The sequence below is a fragment of the Chrysemys picta genome, chromosome 4, assembly GCF_011386835.1.
Source record: "Chrysemys picta bellii isolate R12L10 chromosome 4, ASM1138683v2, whole genome shotgun sequence".
NCBI classification, from domain to species: Eukaryota; Metazoa; Chordata; order Testudines; family Emydidae; genus Chrysemys; species Chrysemys picta.
In genome coordinates this window covers 89,739,015-89,764,119 of record NC_088794.1, presented here as the reverse complement: position 1 = coordinate 89,764,119, position 25,105 = coordinate 89,739,015, and the positions used below count along the sequence as shown (strand labels likewise).

Sequence of the window (25,105 nt, the reverse complement as noted above, 5' to 3'; positions counted from 1 at the left end):
ATATTTAGTCCCTCAAGACCCGTGGAAATAACTTCACAGTTTTCCTCCTTTGGGATTAAAGCAAGGACACCCCATGGCTTCCTCATTATAGTCCTGATAGAAAGGAGAAGAGGACATAGCACACCATGACCCTCTGAGAGGCACCCAATCCACAGGATAGCTCGTCAGATGGCTAATCAAACCCCCAAAGGAGAAAAACAAGAAACACAACAGAGGGAAAAGAACTCAGCCCTCAGAATGCAGCAGCAGCCCCATGTCAAGTTTGCCTCCCGAGCTTCAGATGCCACCAGCTTCCCCTGGATACTATGCACTAGACTCCAGTCCTTTCTGTTTCACCTGTTCTGTGCTTCCCCAGTGTAACTGAAGAAAGACAGGTGGTCTCTCTCATAGGGAGAGCAGAAAATACCAGAAAGAAAAGGGTAGGGACATATGGGGTATGGAGACAAATCCTGGTTCCACTGAAATCCACATGACCTGTGCCCTTCAGTGAGGCCAAGATTTAAACTCAAAGACACTCCAATAAGGCTCCGCCATACCAGTGGCTCTGTGGCCCCCATTACCCTCATCCAATTAAACAGCAAAGTTATATCAAATGAAGTTCTATGAAAGTTTTCTGTCACTTTCAATCTATTGATAGATGACAGTAAGCTGTGCTAACAGCATTGGGCCAGTAGAGTGAGGGCAGCCTAGGGGCTGTCAATCACTGTCTCTGCTGTGTGACCTTTGTGGATCTATACATATGCGGAAGGGACTCCTGGCCCGAGGAGCACAGGTCGCAAAGTCCTATTACGGTTAGGATTAGTGTTCATTTTTTTCGAATTTTATTTGTAAAAAAAAATCTGGGAATTTTTCAGTGTTTATTTTCCAAGCATTAAAACCAGGATGAAATCGGGTTTAAAAATAAAGGGAAAAGTCAGGGGAAAAAGAAAATACTTTCATAATATACATTTTACTACAGTATAACAAACTTTATGTACAAAGGTATTCTCTCTCTCTCTCTCTCTCTCTCTCAGAGGTAGTAATTTTTCCAGAAATCCTGGTTTGCATACACTCACATAATTTTCTTTAAAATATCCTCACTCATGTTGAGTCTCTTGTTGTCTTGGAGGTAGCCCAACTTTGAAAATAAGTGCTCTGCATCAGTAGATCCAGGGGCTACACTCTCAGCTCACCCACGCCACTGTGCTGAAGCTGGGAAGGATAGCTTGAAGACTGTTCCTAAAAGTCAGCATATCCACTTTCACGTTGTCAGGGTTAGGCATGTTCATATAAGTCGTAAATTCCCCTTTCAGATTTGAAATTTCATTTTTAGTGGCAAATGGTTGAAACATTCTGGCATAACAGTCATAGTCTGCTGCCAAATTCACCTTGAAGAAAGGGTGCAATACCTGGGTGACGTTCCAAAAACAATCTTTGGCACCAAACACTTCGGGGTTCAGATTACAAGCCCTGGTTATCTCCTATTTCCCGTTGAACATTGCATTGAAGGTTTTGAATGCTTTTTTTGTTCTCTTGTGTTTTGGGGTAAGAAGGATTTCCAGAAACAGCTGGGTTTTCTCGCCGTATGTTTCTCCTGCAGCTTCTGTGCTCAATTCAGCTGAGATTTTGGTTGTTAGGATCCGGTAAATGTCTGTATTGGCAAATGTGTTGGCAGGAGTCAGAAAAAACTCGTGTTTTCTGTGTCACACAGTGATTCCAAGTTTTCAACAATGAACATTACCTTGATGTGCAGACTCTGGCACTCATTTTAGTTATTTGCCAGTCTCTTGAGAAGTTCTGCTTAAAAGCCAACAAACTCAAGATGATCTAGGAGATGCATTAGTACAGTCCATGTGTTATTTACATGACAGTGAGGTACAAGCTCATCCACCAATGTGGATCAACAGGATAGGTAATTGGTAGTAGGCTCTGCACTTGTTTAGCACTGTGTAAAACAAAGCCTTTAACTTGTTCTCATGCTTGAAAACAGCCCCGAACCCAACAATGCAAGATTTCATGTCTTTCATTTCTTCTGTAGCAGTAACTGCTGACAACAATGTTAATCAGATGATCAGGACAGGTAATATGTAGCAATTCCAGTTTCTGATTGAGTTTAATCTCCCATGCAGACTTAGTCACGTAGGAAGCAGAATGCGTGTTAGTTGTGGCCACATTTTCCCAGGTTAGTTTGTACATCTCAAACATGTCAGTTACTGCTGCATCAACAAAATGGCTGTCAGCAGAGGGGATGAATATCACATCAGCACAAAACAATGCAGATTTATTCGCTTTGAAATCAAAAAAACAAACAAAAGGCCAAGAATCACACAGTCTAAAGCATCAGGAGACTCATCAAAAATTAGACTAGACACCACATTTCCATCAATTCATTCCATCAGTTGGGATACTAAAGCATCATCATTTTCTTTCAGATACTTCAAAGTGAGGTTGTCTGCATTAGAAAGGGGTTTTGCTGCTGGACAGTATTGTTGCATAAAGTCATCAGTAGGTCCCTCTGCAATTAACCGTGGTTGTCCAGCAAAGCAAAGAGCACACACAATTTCATTGACACAATTGTGCTATGTTCTCTCTTTCATTAAAACCCTGGTGAAAGCTCCTGATACTGACTGTTTATCCCGAAGCTCACTTTCTTCTTTAAACTTCTTGTGTCGCTTCTTTCAACATGTTCCTTTATTATGTCAGTGCGAGCACTGACCTCAATGCTGCAGTACTTGCAATGCAATGCATCCTCTTGATTCCCATCTTTACTTTTCTTTAAAATTTCTAAGCGCTTATTTTCTTGTTGGTATTCAGGCATAGATTTGTATTTTTGTCCCATGTTTAACTTATCTATCTTTATCTGTGGAAGATTGATTATTTAAACGGATGCAAAGAAATAAGTGGGCAGCATCTCCTTGTGAGCCAATCTTAGCGTGATATAAATACTGCTTGATTTTCCAACTTCCACCATGTGTGTGTTCTGTGTTTTACACTGTTGAACTGCTTCAATTGCAGAGCTGCAGGATACAACAATCATGTAAAGCATTAGAGTTTAACAAAAATAAGAACCTGAAAAAATATTGAGTGGATTGATAAACGGGTGTAATTCAGTAAAAACCAAACTCCTTTAATTAAAAAAACCTCGCAATTTATTCAGGTAAAAACTGAAACTGTGGAACTCTAGTTAGGATTCATGTGAAGGGTACTAGTGTTACTCTGCACAGCAGCAATTACTAGTTTACCCAGCAACAGTTCCTGATTTGTTAAGGTGTTCCTCTTTATTGATTGTCAATTGTTAAAATATATAGATATAGATATAGATTTTATATACTGTTACCAGTTCTTGGTGACTTATCTGCTAGCTAGGTTGCCCCACTGTGATTCTGCCTGAACCAACAGAGCCCATGTTCATGATTTCATTTCTGCAATTAAGTTTATTGTTTAAATACTTACCAAAGACTCCAGAATTTGGATATCAGACCAGGCTGGTAGTAGAAGGAACCCTCAAAAGAGCACTATTGCCTGTTAAGGGTAAGACCTAGTACTGCCCAACAGTCAGAGCACAATATTTTATACACCTCTACCCTGATATAACGCGGTCCTCGGGAGACAAAAAAAATCTCACCGTGTTATAGGTGAGACCGCGTTATATCAAACTTGCTTTGGCGTCCCTGTTCCTTGTTTCCTGACCTCCTCTGCCAGAGACCCCCATCCCTAATCATCCCCAGGTCCCTATCCAGCCCCCCTGCTCCCTGTCCCCTAACTGCTCTGACCCCTATCCACACACCCCGCCTCCTGACAGGATCCCTGTGATAGTCTTTCCAGATTGTTTTGTAACAAGAAGAATTTTGACTATGTTCAGGGATCTTAGTTCCAAATGCTAGCCTCTCCGCTCAGTTAATGGACCCTAACAGCTCCATTCATAATAAATATATTCTTTTTTAAGGACCATGTCTCAAACAGTTGAAGAAAATAAACAACCTTAAATTAGTTAATATATATTAAAGAAGACAATTACTAACACTATTTACACAGCAATAATTGACACAGCAAACAAATGTCAACAACTAATAGGGTAGGAGAGGATAGTTGGTGAAAGAGGTGTGCAAAAAAAGAGTTGAGGGGGTAGTCTAGTGTGCTGGAACTGGGTAGTATACCTGATACAAAAGCACCGTATGTGTAACCACCATAAGTTTGATTACAAAAAAAAATCAGTATGAACATATATGTGCGTGTTTTAAACAATTGGAAACAACCTCTCCTACTTGCAAAAGAAAATATGTTTAACTTAACATGACTGGTCAACCACCACCCTTATCACTCTCTGCTTTGTCTCATCTGCTGACAGCCTGATCCAGTGCCCACAGAAATCAATGGGAGTCTTTTCATCTACTTCAGTGAACACTGGATCAGGTATATAGGCCCCAATCCTGCAAACACTTACCTACCAAGCTTTAAGCATGAGTAGTTCCACTAATTCAATGGAACTACTCATGTTATCAAAGTCAACCAAATGTGTTTGCACGATTAAGGCTTTTCACTGTAAGGCCACGTCTATACTACAAAGTTAAGCTGACTTTATGTAAATCGACATCAAGCCTCCGCTTTAAGCAAGTCAGTCTTGTGGGTCCACACTACACTCATTGTCGGCAGAGTGCATCCTCACTAGCAGGGCTTGCATTGACGGACGGAGCATTACACTATGGGTTGCTATCCCACAGTGCATGCAGACAAGTAGAATTTTGGGTTGGTCTTGCAATGCCTTATGGGACCAAAACATTTGCACGGGTGGTTATGGGAACATGGTGTTAGCCTCCCATGGTGCACTTACCTCCCTTCCCTGAAATAAATGGCAAACAAACCAAGCCTTTTTCATACCTTTTTTCGTAAGCCTGGGTTACCCGTGCATTGCCATAGCATGGACCTCACTCAGCTGTACACTGTTGTGAGCATTACAAACACTTTGCGCGTTAGCCTACAATATTTACACAGTCGGTACAGGGGCTGCCACACAGAACAATGTGATGCCACGCAAGCAGCCCTGCTGGAAGACAGAGTGGAGCAATTTGCAATTGCTGGCGACAGTCACGCATCACCTTGACATGGTTGAGCGCCGCTTCTGGGCCCAGGAAACAAGCACTGACTGGGTGGGACCGCATCATTATGCTGCTATGTGATGACAAGCAGTGACTGCAGAACTTTCAAATGCGTAAGTCCGCTTTCCAGGAACTGTGTGAAGAGCTTTCCCCAGCCCTGCACAGCAATACTAAAATGAGAGCTACTCTGACAGTGGAGAAGTGAGTGGCAATAGCTCTGTGGAAGCTTGCAATGCCAGACTGCTACCAGTCAGTGGGAAATCAATTCGAAGTGGGTAAATCTACTGTGGGATCTGTTGTGATCCAAGTTTGCAGGGCCATCAACAGACTTCTGCTAAGAAGGGTAGTGACTCTTGGCAACGTGCAGAACATAGTGGATGGTTTTGCTGCGATGGGGATCCCTAACTGCGGAGGGGCTATAGACAGAAAGCATATCCCTATCTTGGCACCAGACCACCTTGCCAAAGTGTACATAAACCAAAAGGGGTACTTTTCAATGGTGTTGCAAGTGCTGGTGGATCACAGGGGCCATTTCACCGACATCAATGTGGGATGGTCGGGAAAGGTGCATGACACGTGCATCTTTAGGAACTCCAGTCTGTTCAGAAAGCTGCAAGCAGGGACTTTCTTTCCAGACTGAAAAATAACCATTGGTGGTGATCAAATACCAATAGTGATCCTGAGAGACCCAGGATCTGAAAACCACAGCTGAAAACTCCCCCCCCTTCCCCACCACAATTTTGTGCATTTGTGGTTGTACAAAGCATCCCAGAAAATGTCTGATTTTTAAAATATACTTACCCACACTAGTTTCAGACCCCAAATACAGACGATATTTTAAATGTTTTACACGTAGCTTATTTTTCCTTTATCCAAACTTGTTTACAACCTTTCAGAGATCATGTAGCTCAGCAAATACAGTTGTTCAAAAAGCCTTAGGATTTATAACATTAAAAGTATTGGCACATATTAAACAATCTGACTGGATTTTACACGACTACATTGCTGTGTGTACACACACACACACACACACACACACAATCTAAAAAAAAAACTACATTAAAATATTTAAGTTGCAAAAGTAAAGCATACAAAAGTTAAATGCCAGATTTATGGCTGCCCATACAACCTTAGTGCTACCCCCTTTTATGTCCATGCTGTGGTAAAAAACAGTATCTGAATTAAGATACTGAAGGGGTCTGAATTAAGGTTGCATACATATCCATAAATCTGCTCTTAATTTTTAAGTGTTGGATTTTGTGACCTAAATGCTTTTTTAAACAGTTTATTTTAGCATGTAACTACTATGGGTATGTCTACACTACCCATGTTACAGCATGGCAGCGCTGTGATATGGGCAGTGTAGACATGCTTTATCACCGGGGAGAGCTCCTCCATTACAGCACAGCCAAGGCTTCCTCAGCAGCAAAGCTTGGGCTGAAGGCAGAGTTGGGAGCTGAACTGGTGATGGGGGAGGAGCTGGGGCTAGAGACAGAGTTGATCTGGGGGCAAAGAGTCAATGAGGGCTGAGCTGGTCTGTGGACAGAGAGGGAATAAGGACAGAGCTGGGCGGGGGGCAGAGCTGAACTGGGGGTGGAACGAGAGCTGGGGCCAGTTCTGGCCTGAAAGCAGAGCTGGGAGCATGACACTCCCTACCCCCCACCCCATGGGGACTGGCCCAGGTCCTGCTGCATGCCCCCCCTGCCAAGTGTCCCTCTGTACTCCCCCAGTGGGATTATGCCCCACAGATTGGTGACCACTGGTTTAAAATATCTTGATAAGCAACATTACAATAGATTCTCTATAGCTAGGGAACAGAAACAGCAAGCTGGAGTTTTGCAAGGGAGTTCTCCAGGCGAAGGAGGAGCAACAAGGTGGGCTTTGGGGTGCATTTGTTGTTTGTTAGTTTGCTTGAAATGTGTCTGCTTAATGGAAGTTTATAATGTGGTCGGTTGTGGGGAGGGAGTGTCGTGTTGAGCCTAGCTGGGCCTGGTAGGCAAGATTGAGAGCTTCTTAACAAGGCTTTGATACCTAATCCCTTTAGGATCTGTTAACCAGTGGTCAGGGCTACTCAGGTAAAACAGGGGTTTAAAAAGCCATCTCCAAAGCAACCAGAGGAGCTACCTAACAGGAGCAGTAAACTTCCTCACAAAACTCCTGTTTGGAGGGGGAGTGTGAGAGCCAAATACACCTAATATTCCCTAAACTTAAGCCAATACACACTTCCCTAACCCAGCCCGCTCCCCCCGCAAAAGCCGCAGAAGTTAAAATAATTCAGGCAGATATCTAGCAGCAGAGTGGGGGCTATCCCTTTTATTGCACTCAATACAGCATGTATGATACCTGCTTTGTGGACAGGTGGTGTATGTGCGCCTTTAGTGCACGTGCGCCTTTAGTGCAAGTAACTCAGAGCCCTCAGAGAGACAGGATGGGCACTTGAGACCAGAGTGGTTGAACTGGAGGAACTAGGGGAGACAGAGAGGTATATACGCAAGACTTTCCAGGATACAGTAAAATGGCCCCACCCCCAGTCTGACAGCCTCTGTGATATTCAGGAGAATGAATGTCTTGAGGAAGGAGAGCATCAAGCTGGAGCAGAGGGAAATGATCCCATATTGGGGATCCTACTTCCAGATGATGTCATGGTTTTCTCTCACACTGAGGATACCCTTCCTGGGGAAGGGACCCCAGTTATTACAAAAAGCAGGTAATAATAATTGGAGGATTTGATTATGAGAAATACAAGTAGTTGGGTTTGCGTTGACCAGGAAAACCATATGGTGAATTGCCTACCGGCTATGAAGGTTGGGGACCTCAAGACATCTAGATAGATGCATTAACGAAGAAAGGACAGAAGTTGATAAAACACAGGTAGGATCTGAAGGGAAACAATCATATGAAAGAGTCTCATTCAATTACATCACATGAAGCAGGGATTTGGAGCAATCAAATTTTTGAATTGCTCCACTCTGGCTCCTCTCCAGCTCCGGGCAAAAACCTACTGGTCCGTGCTCCAGCTCCAGCCTCTGCTCCAAAACCCTGACATGAAGGTAAACAACTAAATATTGACAAATTTTATAAGTGCTTGTATACAATGCAAGAAGTCTAAGGCGGGTGAACTTGAATGCCTGGTATTAAATGAGGATATTGATATAATAAGCATCACAGAAAGTGGATGGAATTTTGATAATCAATGGGATGTGGTAATACCAGGTTATAAAATATATAGGAATGACAGAGTTGCTCGTGCTGAATGACCATAATGTAATTAAATTTAACATCCTTGTGGGCAGGGGAAACACAAATGAAACCCACTACAGTAGCATTGTAGTTAAAAGTAACTATATTCCTCTCTTGGACCTAAACAGAGTAAAAGAGATGATTAGAGGCAAAAAGGCATATTTTAAACATTCGAAGTCAAATCCTACTGAGGAAATAGAAAGGATCATGAACTCTGGCAAGTCAAGTGTAAAAGTATAAATTATGCAAGCCAAAAAGAATTTGAAGAGCAACTAACAAAAGACAAAAACTAACAAAAAAATGTTTAACTTTATCAGAAGCAGGTAGTCTGCCAAAAAAATCAGTGGGGCCACTGGACGATTGAGGTGCTAAAGGAGCATTCAAGGAAGACAAGGCGATTGCAGAAAAGTTAAATGTATTCTTTGCATCAGTCTACACCACAGAGCATGTGAGGGAGATTCCCACATCTGAGGAACTGTCCCAGATTGAAGTGCTGATAGAAGAACCACTTGACTTCAATGAGTTCTGTATCAGATCTTAGGCAAGGGATCGGGGTGTACAGAACCACAAAAGGATACTTACTAACCTTCACATTTCAGCCTGTGTATCTCCACTCAGGGAAAATGAAAAAGGTTCTTCTATATTAACAGCAAAACACTTTAAGAAATGGAGATTACTCATGCTGCAGTTTGAGCACAGAAATATGCAAAACAAAAATATCAGCTTATAGGTGCTTCACTGAAACAAAATCTCATATAAAATACTTCTCAGTTGGTAGCATTCAGAATAGACTTCCATGGAAAATTAACACCCAATCTCTTTGTGAACTTCTCCAGTACTCCCAATAAACTTTAGAGGAATGACATGTGCAGTCCTAAGACTATAATAATGTTTGAGTTAAACCAACCCTCAAGTCACCATGCAGCATAGCAATTTGTTTCCAGAAATACAGCCATCTCAACATGTTTTATGAGAATGTGCTTCCAGCAATATAAGAAGTTGTGCTAGTGGGATTTAAAACTAAAAACAATACTATCCAAGCATTTACATACAGTAAGCTACCAACTAAAATGGGGGAAATGTTGAGTTAGAACATGAGGCTCATTTGTCATTTTTAACAAGGCTCAGCACAGGGATTCAATAGACTACACATTTCAGTGCAACCAGACAGTACTTTAAATCTAAATTTAATACAACTCTTCTTGAACACAGAAAGATTGTCAAAATGCAACTTGTAAGACAAAACTTCCCAGTCTTTATTGGATATTTACCCCAGTTATATCTTTATTTAGTTATATCTTTATTTAGTTTAATTTTTTAAACACATGTACTTCTAACAGCCTTTGGTTTGACAGTTTCTTATAAATGCACTTCAGGTTTACAGATTCCTCATGGTCCTATTTGTTGCATGCACCAGCTTGTTCTGTTCATTCTGCAGTTTTATATACTGTGTGTCTCACTTTATTATTACAGCTCAAGATGTATGACAATAGTTTACTATCAAACTAAGAATGGGAGTCTGAGCAGGCAAAGAAAGCCCAAAGTAGTTTATTGAGTTACTTAATATAGCATTTTGTAGCACCACCACATATTATGTTGGAACATTATTCTACTAATCTTAGTCACTAATGAGGCAAAAAAATGGAAGTCAGTAACTCTGAGTTCTATTCTTGACTCTGCAGTTTACCTGTGCATCCTCCAGGCAAGTCAAACAACACTAGTGTCGGAGTATGCTTATTTTTTTAATCGGGAAAATACTATAACCATACTTCACAAGGATGTTGTGATGGTTAAACTCTTTAATGAGTGAGAGGTGCTATAATGATGAGTGTTATACAAATGTAAACAAAAGAAAGAAATACCATCCCAAAATGCACTCATAAGTGAACAAGATCAGGCTGACTCAATACTGAACCAATACCCAAACATGAGGCCACTAGGCAATATGATATTCTGTAGGAGATGCCACCTTCTGGATAAAATGTAGAACAAGGGTCCTGAGCACATGAAGTCAATGTGGAAAGTGCCAAGAGATTTTCAAAGTACACAGATGTTAGCTTCGGGGTCTTGACTAAATTCCAATTTGGTAATTAGTCAGCTAATCTCATTTCTCTTTATACTTTAAACCTAGTAAAATACTTAAACTGTTGTGCAAAACAACTGTTTAATTCCAGAGATAGCTATTCACACCCAACCTTGTTTCTCTAATATCCTGGGACCAACACAGCAAACAAATATTCAATCATCATTAATAACCATGCATCAGACATATTTGTGAAGGGCTACACTATAGTACAGCTATGGACCTTTGCATTCTACTTGATTTCTTTTCCAAAGCAAAGAAACCTTTAAATACAAGTTAATAACTAAATTAGAAACAATGATAACTCATATCCTCAAGTTTTGCCCATACTGCACATATGCACCTGAATGACTTTTAGGACCAACAGATATAGACTTCAACCAAACAGCAGTGGCACTTCATGGTTAGCACAGCTTTGGTTTCGGCCTTTTGAAAAAGATGCACTCCACTGACACCAAGCTTTGCTGCCTTATGCTCTCAGTACCCGACACTTGATTAAGGCCTGGTCTACGCTACACAGTTAGATCAATGTAAGGTAGTTTACATCAACCTAATTAGGTCAGTATGCCTTGTCCTGCCGATGTAATTCCCTACTACACTGACAAAATAACTCCACCTCCATGAGAGACATAGAATGTGTGTCAGGGTAGTTAGGGCAACACAGCATCTTTGTAGACACTGCCTTACTTACGTTGGCTGTTGGTTGTCTTGTCATTTTCATGACTCCAGCATAGAGCCATGAAATTGACAATAAAGCTGGACAGCAGCTGTCCCTAGCTCCCCACTCCCAACCAGGCTGCAGCCAGGAGGCTCCCCACTCCCAGCTGGGAATGGGGAGCCAAGAGCCCAGGGGGGCACCTGGGCTCCTAGCAGGGAGCCACACGGAGCTGAAAGCCATGGCTCTCACTCACCACACTCGCCTTCAGTCAGTGGAAGCACTCCAGGTGAGGAAACGCACCACAGACAGAAGGAGGGTAATGTGGACATAGAAGCATGTCTACACTACAGCCCTAAGTCGACCTAAGAGGTCAAAAGATTTTCCAAAATGTCAAGATCTTTTTTCACCTACACCTGGTGACAGCAAAGAAGGTACCTGTTGCTATTTCTTATTTTTTAAATAGAAATATTTGCACTGAAAATCAAGTGATGCAAATACAATACACAGTAACTTATTAATAACACAAGTACGGATATCCGTTTTCTTTAAAAAAATATGCATGCATTCAAAAAGAATTTTTTATTTGGCAACATCTCTTTAAGCCCCTAAAATGGAAAGGTTTTTACCTCATTTATCAGCTACAGCTAAACAGTGTAGATGCATAAACCAATCACAACTTAAACAGGGGTACTCTGCATCATACTGTGCATATAATTACTTGATTTTAAAAATGTTAGCTCTCAATGGTGCTTAAGTACTTTAGCTGCAAGCATATGCATGTAACACCCACATACTGTAGCACAGCCAAGAACTTTTGTTGCCACCTGTAAAATGTTACTGAAATAGCGCAGCCCTGCATCAGAAACTCTACTCTTGCTCCATGTAAAGAAGGTAAATGGAGTACAGAAGGTCACACAAAAACAAATATACCTTCTTTAATATCCATTGTTATAACTTTATATCTAGTACCTCAAGATGAATATCTAATTCCCAGATCTGTTTAAAATAACTGTAAATGAGAAACCAATAAACAGCGTTAGAGACCTTAAAACTAGTATCTACACTAGTATTTTTTGCAGAAATGTACTATCATCACCGGGCTGCATCACTGGTGATAGCAATAGCTCTAGTATAAGAAGGCATATGTGTTTTAGCCATTACGTCATCTAATCATACTAGGAAAAGGCCTATGTGAAGCTGTGGGTGTAAAGGTTCTACTATACGACCAAGGCCTAGCAATCAGCTAGGGCTGGAGATACCTGCAAGAATCTGAAGAGAAGCAACAGCCCAAACTCCAGACTGATTGTGTTCTTTGCAGCGTTCATTGCGGGGGGGGGGGGGGGGGGGGGGGGGGGGGGGAGGTGTTTCCATTCCCCTACCTCTCTGTTCACTCTCCAAGAGGGAACCACAGGGAAACCAGGGGGAAAGCATCTCTTTAGCCCCATCTCTTCTTCCTTTACACCCTCTCTCTGGATGATCTGTCCAGCTCACATAGTTTCAACTAGCATATTTACACAAATGACTCAAAAATCTCCTCTTCTACTACTGGAATACAACAAAACCCACAATACCCTCCAACAAGACCCAAATATCAGTTTCTCCACTCTCTTATGTTGGATGTTCTGCTGTCAACTTTAACTTAACGTGGCCAAAGCTAAACTCCTGATCTTTCCACCAAAACTCTCTTTACTCTCCACTTTATCATTAACACGATAAGCTTCCCAATCTCTCAGGCCTGTAACTTTGTGATCACATTTGACTCTTCCATTTCTGTTGCCCCATACATTCAGGCTGTATCCAAATCTCATCTCTTCTTGTTCCAAAACATTTCTAAGATCTTATCTTTTCTTTCTCTAGACCAGTGGTGCCCAAACTCTTACTGTCACACCCCCTACTTACCAGTAACGGAATTTGTTTGTGCCTTCCCACCCCCAAATTACTGCACAGTTGGCTCAGCAGAGGAGATTGGGCTGAAGACAGAACTGAGAGCTGAACTGGGGAAGGAGGAATTGGGGTTAGAGGCGGAGCTGGCCTGGGGACAGAGAGGGAATGAGGCAGAGCTGGGCTGGCAATGGAGCAGGGGGCAGCGTGGAGCTGTGGCTGGGACCAGAATTGGGCAGAGGGCAGAGTGTAGCTGTGGCTGGAGCCAGAGCTGGGGTGGAAGTGGGGTGGAGCGCAGCTGCAGCTGGGGCTGGAGCAGGGGATGGAGTGGAGCTGTGGATGGGGCCGGAGCAGAGCTACAGCCTCATGGGGGCTAGGCTGGGCCCTGCTGCGCCCTCCCCAAACTTTCCTCCACATCCCCTTAGGGGCTGTATGCCCCACAGTTTGAAGACCACAGACAAAATTCTCATCACCTCCTGTTTTCATTACCATCTCCAGTCTCCTTAACACCCATATTTCCACTCTCCAATCCATTCAAAACACAGCTGCAAAAAATAATTTCCTTGACTTCTCACTCTCTCCCTGGATACACCTCTTTCACCACATCAACTTCAAGCTTCTTCTCCTCTTCAAAGCCCTCTACAACTGTTCTCCTCCCTAATTCTCTCCTTGTTTCTTACAGCATCATGCATGCCCCAATCTGCCCAAGATGCTGGTCTCAATTGACCATCTGTCAGCTTCCCACACAAATATCTTCTTCCACAGTGCCCCTTACGTCTTCTCCCTGAAGTTGTTTGTAAGGCGACTGTCTTCTTCATCTTTAAATCTCCTAGCCTTCTGCTTTCACATCCATGAGAAAACAACCAATTAATAAAGGCTAGGCTAAAAAGTAATTAGGAATACTTGACACTTGCAACATATACAAATTTGCTATTTTTAAAAATCATAAATACCCAAAATCTCTTCCTCTTCCAATCCTTCACAGGGTTATTTGTCTTCTTTGGTTGTACACTTATTGATGATGGGACTGTATGTGATCAGTCTTGCTTGTGCACTACAGAAATTCAATTATTATAAATAATAAGTCAACGAACAAGACCAAAGTCTAACTTTCATATTTCTCCCCCCCCCCCCCATTTTGCTCAGATGATGGTCTGAAATAAGTATTTGTTATTCCAGTTTTCTGAAACTGGTATACCGTATCAGGTGCTGAGCAAGCTGAAGAGCACGTCCACAACGTGTGCTCTCTTGTCCTTGACAGGAATAAACGTGTTGGCACTTTGAGATAAATATCTCCCTGTAAGTAATGAGACGCTGAAATTAAACACATTAAAAGAAAGGAATAAAATGGTAGTTGTCCAACTACAGAAAATTGCAAAATGTCCTTTCAGCTGCTTCTAGTGTGAAAGCATTCACTTGTAAATATTGGGGTTTGACCAAACTGGCAGTCAACATATAATAGCTTTTTTGACTAGTTATATTTTACCAAAGCAGTGTTCCTAACTAGGATGGATTGAATCTTGTCATGTAAGAGTTACCTGTTCATTGCTATTCACTTGTTTAAATAGTCATTTTAAGTTATCACTCAGTTTAAAAATCTTGACCACATCAACATTTATGTGAATGATTACATCCATAATATCCATTTTATTGTCACAAACAGATAATTCCTTTAGCATTCGGGGGGGGGGGGGGGAGAGAAGAAAGGTTAGTCTCTCTTTTTATTTAGCCTAGATACTGATAGTTCTTTAAAATTCTCTTTTCACATCTGAAAGTAAACACTTGTACCACAGTGCTCATATTAAAGGATGTCATGACAGAGTTATTAAACGACAAACAAATCTAAGTAGGTTTAAAGATTAAGGGTTTGACTACAGGAGTGAGTTATTCTGCAATAAATTAAGATGTGAATTTAAAGCAGAATAGCAATTCTACAATATCTTCCTGTGTGGACACTCTGGCTATGGCTACACTAGAGAGTTTACAGAGGCACAGCTGCATTGAGAGAGCCCTCCCATCGACTTAATTAATCCACTCACAATGAGCAGCAGCAACTATGTTGGCAGGAGACGCTCTCCCGCCGACATAGCACTCTCCACACCGGCGTTTAGGTCACTGTAACTTATGTCTCTCAGGGAGGTGGCTTATTCACACCCTGAGCGACATAAGTTATACCAACATAAGCGGTAGTTTAAACATACCCTCTTTTTCAGAAATCAGAGTGCCATTTTACAGGTTAGCTTAATCTGCTTCCAAACTGAATTAAACTAAACCGGAAAAAGACACTCTTAACCCTGAGTAAGTGCATCCACATGGGGAGTTATTCCCTAACAACTATTGCAGTCAATTTCCCGACATAGACAAGCCTTTAATAAAGCAAAAAAAAAAAAAACCTTTTCATCTTAGGAAAAACCATACAATTCCATTTTCATTTAGTATATATTTCATAATTTCCTCTTTCTAATTAAGAGAGGCATTGGTGTTTTAATAAAGATCACCTCTACTTTTTCTGCAGGATACTGCAGTGAAGATACAATGCTGACTTTTTGACATCACAGTAACTTCCATGGAAACAAAGCTATGTCAAATACAGGCTGATGACTTCACTGCAGAAGGCAGCAGAAAGCCTAGTGGGACAGTTAGGAAGACAGCCTTATTCAAACATGACCTTTTTCAATAACTGGAGAGGGAAAATGCAAGAACAAGAACTGGCCAAGTAAATTGCTTTCTTTCTCTGCCTTCACAAGTTTGCTTTAGCTTGAAAGTTGTTCTCCAGGTTTCATTCTTTGCTCAGGCTGTTGAAAACCATGAAAAGTAATATAATGGTCTACTTTAGAGATTCTTAAAGGTCATTGGCACCGCGACCCCCTTCTAAAAACAAAAATTACTACTTGACCCTGGGAGGGTGGACCGAAGCCTGAGCCTGCCCGAACCCTGCCGCCCCCCCGGGGGAGGGGCACCAAAGCCCGAGCCCCACTGCCCTGAGCGGGGAGAAGGGGAAGCACTCAAAACCCAAGGGCTTCAGCCCCAGGCAGGGAGCTTGTAACCTGAGCCCTGCTGCCCAGAGCTGAAGCCCTCCAGCTCAGGGCTTCAGCTTCAGACCCAGCCCCGGGCACCAGCAAGTCTAACACCAACCCCGGCAACTCCATTAAAATGGGGTCAGGACCCCAAAGTTTGAGAACCACTGGTCTCCTTTTTTTAAAAAGAGTCACCAAAATATGTACAACAAAAGTTTTAGCCAACTTCAGAATTGAAACTACAACAATATTGCTAATGTAATGTAGTCTGTAAAAGATACATACTAATTTATGAAGTCAAGAAGTTTTTAGGTGTTTTGTTTTGTTTTTTAAGGGATTAGAACATATAAAACTTGTAGAATTATTCAGTCCTTCAGCATAGCCTAGAAGCTTAAAATCCAATTTAGTCTTTCAAAATTATGCATTTAATGCTAGAAGCCTGGATTGTATCCAGCAGAAACCTGGCAGGCCCACTAACATTTACTCTGCAGAGTGCAGTATCCACTTACATGAGACATGTACAAACATCTCCTTTGCCACCATCCAATTAAATAGTTCCATGCAAATATAGGTTAATTAAAATGACTAAGGAGAAGGGGAAATATAGAGTCCAAACAGTGTTGCTCCTTACCTGAGTAGTTCATTCTTACAATCTAAAGAATTCAGACTGCCAATTCAGTAAAGAAGTGTTGTCTTGAACAAGACTATAAGATACACTTACCTGTGATCAAATTCAAAATAATAGTTTTCCTGTGAAGTGATAGTCTTAGTTATTATATGAATCTGTAAAAAATAAATATCTATTTGCACTGAGACAATACCTCTCAAAAAAGTCTTTACCGGTTTGAATTTACTTTTCCACATTCTCAGGGGCATATAAATTATTATTTGTTGTCCACGAATTTCTAATCTACTTCCCCCCCCTCCTCCCCACTGGTACACTAGGTCTCGCCTTTGTAATGCAACAGCAAGTGAAGTTTGCTTTATTCTGCAAGCATCAGCTCTTCAGAAGTTTGAGAGTTCACTTTATTGCACTGTTCAAAGACAGACATTAAAAAACATGATGTTTTATTATTGGCCTCTTACAGAAAAGTGTGTAGTTCCTAGATGTCAGTGGATAAAAGAAATCAGGATTTCTGCCACAGAGGTCTGCAACCTCACAGCCATAATTAAAGCACGTGGATAGCCATGGATGACACTGCTGATATCCCAAGCGAAAAAAAAACACAAAATGGACTACACATGAAAAGAGTACAAAACATTTTAGCTGAGCCACAAAAAGTTTGCTACTAAGATGCTTTGGATTTTTTAAAAGACAGCTAAGAAATTCCTACAACTGCCACTTCATAATTTAGTGCTTACTTTTCTCCATCATTTATCTGAACCAGAGAGAGACTGGAAAAAGTTGAAGAACACATTCTTTTTGAAATATTTGCTACAAAAGGTCTAAGATTTGCACTGTATACTTCAGGTGACTATATGAAATACAAAGAGATGATTCTTTTACATTAAGCATGGAAGTAACAACTGCAATTTGTTATTTTAAGACTTAGAAACAAAACAGGTCATAAAGTAAACAATACATATATTTTAATTTCAAAAACAAAAACTTAAGTTTTTCAGTATTATGTCAAAACTAGGTAGTTACTGGACAGAACAGCGACATGTATTTTTTGTACATGTTTTCGTCAAGCAACGTGTCACCTCTTGCAACCATTAGCTGTACTTGGCTATGCAACAAAGTAGGCAACAGATGTGAAGCGAGATATTTGCTTACTTTCCTGGCTGAAGGAAAGATACTATTAAAACTGACACTGTGATACCAACAGGCAGGGACTATGTTTCAATGTAAAAGAACTCTTCTCAAACAGATTTGAAAGACAACTTTTCCTTATAGATGTCCTCAATTTCTACTACAGTTAGCACTTCATACCAAGACAAAACAAAAGAAACCAACAAGAAGAATAAACTGGTTTAAAGGCAAATCTGTTGTGACAGTAATATTTACATCAGTTATCAATACTTAAAAGCCAACAGATGGCATTTTCCCCATGATCTATTTGATTGAAACCTTTACATTTTCAAACCACTGAAATAGTCCTTAACACCTGTGAGGTAAATGTTATCCCGATTTTACAGATGGGAAAATTAAAACAGAGAGGATAATTCTGTGCCCAAAGTCACTGAAGGAGTCCATCTCAGAGCTGGGATTACAACTTGGAATTCCTGTCTCACCGTCCTATGCACTAACCAGAAAGTCACCCCCATCTCCCAATAACGCTTAGAAATGCTATTTTGAAAGTACACACACAAAACATATCTCAACACAAAAATAATCCAGATAATTTATACATAGACAAGTTGTTTTACAGAACCTTGCATTTTCCAGGACTACGATAATAAGTCTGTCAGTAATGAACAGCTGCATACAACTCTATGGCTGATACTTATCATTCTATCATACTTATCATTATCTGAACCAGGCATTTAAGTTTCAAAAGTACTATGAATAGAAGCAGCGAGGATGAATTTTGATCTAACTAAACAGAAATCTACAGAGGTTTTATATATTCAGATCTCTTTGAAACAGCACTAAAAAGCATCATCCAATAGTGATTATGAAACTCACCAATTGCAGAGATTTATTTGTAATTAATTAATTAATTTGCTCTATTCAAATGACGTTCTCTTTAGGAACATTCACACAAAGAAAACAAAAATCTTCAGAACAACTAAGCTAATGTTGTTACACTAAGCAAAACAGGCTCATGGTAGGTCCCAATCCAGAGTTGGAAAATCCCACTTGTCTACTTGTATTAGTAAAGAGGAAGCTGAATAAAAAGGACCAAACTCATTAACTTCTGTAGAATTTAAGCTTCCATGTTAAAAAGAAAAAAAAATATCTAGCCCTTATGTTAATGTAGATACACAGGATTCTCTTCCTGAGCCCACAGACAAAGGACTCCAGTGTCTCTGCAGCTACTCATAGGTCTCCCCTCAACCCAGTGGTTCTCAACCAGGGGTCTGGGACCAGCTGGAGGGACGCAAGCAGGTTTTGGGGGGGCCGCCAAGCAGAGCCAGCATTAGGGTACATCCAGACTACCCGCTGTATCGGCGGGTAGCGATCAATTTATCGGGGATCGATATATCGCGTCTCGTTAAGATGCAACATATCGATCCCCAAACGCGCTCCCCTTCGACTCCGGAACTCCACCGGAGCGAGCAGCGGTAGTGGAGTCGACGGGGGAGCCGCAGCCGCCGATCCCACGCCGTGAGGGCCCAATGTAAATCGATCTAAGATACTTCGACTTCAGCTACGCTATTCACGTAGCTGAAGTTGCGTATCTTAGATCGATCCTGCCCCCCAGTGTAGACCAGCCCTTAGACTCGCTGGGGCCGAGGGTAGAAAGCTGAAGCCCCATTGCCTGGGGCTGAAGCCAAAGTCTGAGCAATGTAGCTTCGGCAGAGCCCTGTAGCATAGGGACCCAGGCAACTGCCCTGCTTGCTACCCCTAAACGCCAGCCTTGGCTTTTATATGCAGAAAACCAGTTACTGTGCCACAGGTAGACCATAGAGTTTTTATATCATCTTGAAAAAGCACTTCAGAAAGAAAAAGGTTGAGAACTCCTGTCCCAACTGACACCAAAGTATAAGACTGCTATCTAGAACCCAGGGGTAGAACTGATACTGCTATGCATTACATTAGTTTTACAAAGCAACTGCTTAGAAAAAGCTAGAACCAGTCTGAGGCACTAAAATATTGCTACTCAAACTCACTGATAGTTATAGTCCCATTGCCATTTTTAGCAGCACCCTCAAGATATAATATTTAGGCATCCATCTAGCACGTGTACGGTAAAGTGTACAAGCTCTCTCCCAGTTTGGGGTTTTTATTTTAATTAAAAACCAAGAACCACCACAACCTTTCACATCCCATAAGATACCACTTTAAACAAATTCAGCTTAATGTCCATCATTTAAAATGAATTCACTGATACATTAAGATTAACCTACTTAAAATTTCCCATTTAGAGAGATCTATTTGAAGTCAAGCCACTGAGTCATATCTCCCTGGAAACGTAAACCATGGAACAATCTAACATGTATTTTTTCCTGCTAACAAAAAGGATATTTAACGTATGATTAGTTTTAAATGCAGAATGCTGCATTGCTAAAGGAATAACAGATTGGGGTCTGTACCCCCTTTAACAAAGAAGCTTTAGGCAAAGTCTCTTAAAACCTGGAAAAGAATGTGGGCAGTTTTCTGGATAGCAGGTAACTTGAAATTAGTGGAAGTCCATTTTCATACTAGATACTATATAGAAATAACAAAGCAATCTTTCTTCAGGAAGAGGAATTCCAGAACAGTAAAGCCTCCATCCTGCCTTCCGATAGACAGTGCACAGCACTGGAAAAAGTTCAGCTACTGCACATGTGAACAAAAGAAGAATAATCTGAACACTGATTTCAAAGTAAATAAAGCAAGGACATAAAGATATTATGGAATTATCATACAAATTTTTAAAAAGTTAATCACGTTAACATGTTGACAGCCAAAGAAACACCAACATAAAATATTGTTTCCAACAAACCAACATGCAGGTTCAATCAGAATAATTTTTAAAGCACTGGAAATATCAACATTAGAAAGCCAACCAATCTATGTGATCAAAATTTTGATGAGGGCAATGGTGCAACTGTTTCCACACAACAGTGGGATACCCTGGATTTCCAACCAGTAGCACAAAGAACTGAAATAGTTAGCAGCACACCCCTTATTGAAGGGATTAAACTATTGATATGGAGAAAACTGTGCTTTTTTCTTCTCTACAATCAATACACTATAGTATAATACAGAAAGCAGATACAAAAGAGTGAAATGGGCCTCAACTCTTTCACATACTAGAGTAACTTGTGTGTTTTCTCAGTGGCTTGTCCTTTTTTCACTTGGCTTTCCTCTGTTTGCAAGAATCTGATCTTCCTGAACCAAATACTCTTGCTAAGGAGAACAAAAACAGAATTAAATAATTGTTTTGGTAAGATAAAATCTATGTTCAGTAATAGTAGAGTCTACAATTTTGCAAATAAAAGTGTGTCAGATATAGAGCTGAGAAATATTAATAAGGTTGAGGAGAGAAGTTACATTAGAATGCAATAAAGTTCTTGAGATACCATAGGCAAGAGAGTTCATAGACAAGGAAAAACCTCTCCGTCATTTTGAAGGCATGGGGAATGGAGGTAAGATTTTTGGACACACGATCAAAATAGACTTAAAACAATAGCTACAGAAATGTAGAAAGCAATAAAGACATTTGCTAGACCAAGAGGGATAAACAGAAAAAAGAAAATCCATGAACAAAGAAGTGATGATCGGACATGTTAAGGCAGAAATAATAAAGACCAATGAAGAATACAGCAGTGCACAAATCCCAATTAAAATTTCATTTCCATTCTCTATTTCAGTTATTTCCCCCTTAGACTTCTTTATTCTTATGCTCACATCTACACCTGCTAGTAGTCACAAACTCCCACCTTTGTGCAGATTCCTACATTCAAGTCACAGCCAGTGACCCCATTTTGCTTGTCACTTTGCAATATAAAAAGTTCACTTAACCATAATTGTTAACCTCGTATTTCCATCTCAACTAGTAATACTAACAACTAAACACAAAATAACAGCAGTAGCACCTACTCAATGCATTGCTGAGCAACATACTAAGTGCATTTTCCTTAATCAACTGACCATGTGTAGGCCAATTACACAGGCAACTTAAAAGTTTTTCTGTTCCTAATTATCTATGGTTACGAAGATTTAATTCATTATTCAAATAATGTCTATCATGTAATTCTGACACTTCTACTACCTGAACTCTATGAAGGCTCCCATTAAAAAAAAACTCATTGAAAAAGGAAATGCAATGAGTTTTTTTTAAATATTACCAGCAAAAAATCTCAAATTCCCACATTGTTTCTGACTTAATGACTGGTATGACATCTGATGGCCTAAGGCATGAAAGCCTTGACAGTGAAATACAATTTTTAAACCATTTCTTTGAGACTTCTAATGCAAACTTTTGCTTTATTATTTCCACTTTTCTGATCCTCCCCAAAAGGAGGGGGGAAAGGAGCTAGTTTGGCTTGATTGCACCTTCTAAATAGAAAAATAATGACCAACCTTTCCATCAAACAAAACGGCAATTACATGTTATTCAATCAACACTTATGCTGACTACAAGCAAATGTTATGGAAAAAAATTCTATTTTCTCCTTAGAAAATTGCTTTATGATTTAAACTTAAGAAAGTTAACACTTAACTCCCACATAGCATTCACAATGGTCAAGGGTCTGAGTCAGAGTTTCATCATGAAAGGATTGCTTTCTAGAGGAAACACCAATCTAAGTTCATCCAGATAGAGCTGGAATCTAATGAAATCTGACACCTTCCCCTCCCGCCCCCCAAAAACAAATTTACATTGTATTATCAGCTAAGGACACAGCTCACAATACATTTAGGCCAGCATGCATTAAGGGATTCATTAAAAACAGCATTACTAAAATATTCAGTGCAGATACTATTTTAAAGAAATCTTGTGAGCAATACTGCAGAAATGCACACACACATTTTAGAAAAAAATGTCTTCTCCATGTAAAAAGTCACACACACGCAGTAGTCAAGGTTACACAAGGAGATTTTCCTTTAAGTTGAGCAATTCCCTTTTTGTACTGCTGCTATCAGAAATGAATAGGTGCATTCCTCATTAAATGAACATGATCAACCTTATAATTGGTCAGCGTATGTGTATATTTTATTCATGAAAAGATATACGGTAAGGCATTCAATGTCACTAGTTTTGAAAATATAAAATGGAAAAGAGTGAAGAATGAGGTTGAAGTCTGCCCCCTCCTCTTTTCCCTCTTTACCTGGTTTTCCTCAAGCACAAACACAGCAACTACTTTATTCCATGAGATCCAGTTTAAGGTATCCCCTGTGTTTCACTTCTCCAGACTTCAAGGAAAGAAATTAACCACCTTCAAACATTTCATTCCTCCACTCCCTTTCCAACAATATAAGCATTTAGATTATCAGCACTACCTTCAAATGAGCTAATCATCATTATTGTGATGTCAAAACTGATTCAAAACAACTACAAAGCAAAGCTGGCTTTTAACAAAAAGAATAAAGAGTAGCACTTAACCTCAAATAACTCACTTCTTATAGTGGAAACAGCCTTATAATCTGATTATTCCCCCCTCCCCCCAAAAAAGAAGGGATGACTTCATTTAAGAGATTTCTTTTTTTGTTTGTACTTAATCTGTTTTACTGATTTCATTAAATAGTGTATGCAGTACTATAAATAATGGGTATATTCCCTAAATCATCACTGCCTATTGTCATTTCAGAACAACCTGTGCCTTGGCTCACTTAAAGAACTTACCCCCTTTTCCTTTCTTCCCCTCCTTGAACCGTTCAGACCCGTTCCCACTCAACGTTCCCCTTCCTAAAGAGAAAAAACACACATACACAAAAGCCATCACTGCTGCACCGCCTCCTTCCACCACCGTACCACCTCCCTCGGTTTTGTTCACAGGGGAAAAATACCATCCAGACTGGGAGGGGGGACGGATAAGTCCATGTCACTTTTTGCTGAAAAAGGAGGTATCCAAGGAGCAGCAGCAGGAGGTGGGGTAGAAAAGCCAAGTTAATATTGCTGCTTCTCCTTCCCTTGTTTAAGTTGGGGGCAGGGTGACTGAGTGTGAGGAATCCTTATGTCCAACCCCTTCTTTTTCCTCCTCCTTCTGTCTCATCGGAAATCAGCTCCAGTCTGAGCCCCTGGCCCCAGGACTTTTTCCCTAGATTGTCTTGGGGCTGTTAAAGCCGTGCAGGGAGGGCAGAGAAAGAGCGATCCTCTCCCTACATAGAATCAATACATCAGCGCTCCACAACCTCCCCCACAAAAATCTGGGGGGAGAGCAAGAGACAGAGATGGGGTGCAAAGGTATGCTCTCCGCAGGATCAGTGCCACGCAAGGCTCGAGGACTCCCCACAGACACATGGCAGTTTTGGGGGTCAGGGTCTAACTGACCCAGGGATGGGGGAAGGAGATAAAGAGAGTAAATTAAGAGGCTTGGAGGAATCTCTCCTCATAAGTGGCCAGTTCTCTCCAGGACCCTCCCCACCACCAAACTCTGAAGAGTGCGGAGGAGGCGGCTTTCGATTGGGAAGGGGGCCGGCCGGTCTGGTCTGTCTGCTCACGATCAGCTCCATTCACTCTCCCCCAGGCTCGGGCTGGCGGGTCGGGAAGGGGAAAGGGGTGCCTCGCTCCAGCTCAGGACGAGCTCCACGCAGGCTAGGGGCTGCAGGACGAGGAAGGTGTCCTGCCCCCGCAGGCTCCACGCTACCTGCCCAGCTCCCGCACTGAACTCACCCAACAAAGTTGCTGCGGCTGCTGCAGGAGCCTCGCGCTGCGCTCCCTCCCCAGCTCCCGGGATGAGCTCACCCCAGCGCCTGCTCCGCCTGCTGCCAGAGGAGCTCTCGCGAGAGGGGGGGAGGGGAGCAGCCTTCCTGCAGTTACTATAACAACGGCCAAGCGCTGGGCCTAGCGGGGCGGTTGCAGCCTGCGCAGGGCGAGGGGGTGTGTCGCTGTAGCTCCGGGGCTCGCCCGACCAGCCCTGGCGCACGCGGGGACCGTTTGCCCCCCACTTCGGCGCGAAAAGTCCGCGCAACAGGCGCCCGAGGTGGGATGAGACCGAAGGGACCCGGGCTCCAGCCAGCCGAGTTGGCCACAGAGAGGCCTTTAGAGTCCGGATTTCGGGGAGGAGCGGACAGGTGGCAAAGCAGGGAAGTTACACCAGGTGGTCAACGCACAGGCCCCTTCGGGGGCTAGCACAGGTTAGGGTTAGGTTGTCACCGCTGCTGGTTCAATCTGAATGTATGTTTTGTTTAAAAAGAAAAAAACCCTTAGGCTCCGCATCCTTGAGTAAGAGGGATACCACCTTTGAAATGCACCTTCCCCTCCACAAGGCAAGCCCCATGCATCCCCAACCACAAGGCAACTCCACCTGCCCCCAACCGATAGTAGAGAGCTCACACATAGAGATCAGATTGATATCATCACACTTTTTTTTTTTTTTTTTAAATGGAGATATCCCA

At 41.5% G+C, this 25,105-nt stretch overlaps 1 protein-coding gene across 10 annotated transcripts in view; it reads right to left on the bottom strand.

Annotated features, from left to right (window-relative positions):
- Nucleotides 1-24,516, bottom strand: part of SIPA1L1 (signal induced proliferation associated 1 like 1) — a 383,806-nt gene extending 359,290 nt beyond the window's left edge. For 6 of the 10 annotated variants that reach the window (XM_042849373.2, XM_042849374.2, XM_005309361.5 and 3 more), the window contains exons 1-2: nt 24,381-24,515; nt 23,391-23,453 (exon numbers count right to left, since the gene is read on the bottom strand). The gene's annotated coding sequence lies outside the window, so the exon portion shown is untranslated. Of the gene's footprint in view, nt 1-20,857; nt 20,954-23,390; nt 23,454-24,208 lie in introns of all 10 variants that reach the window. The other 4 variants (XM_065595303.1, XM_005309363.5, XM_065595300.1 and 1 more) reach the window with 3 other exon arrangements.
- Nucleotides 24,517-25,105: the final 589 nt, after the last annotated feature.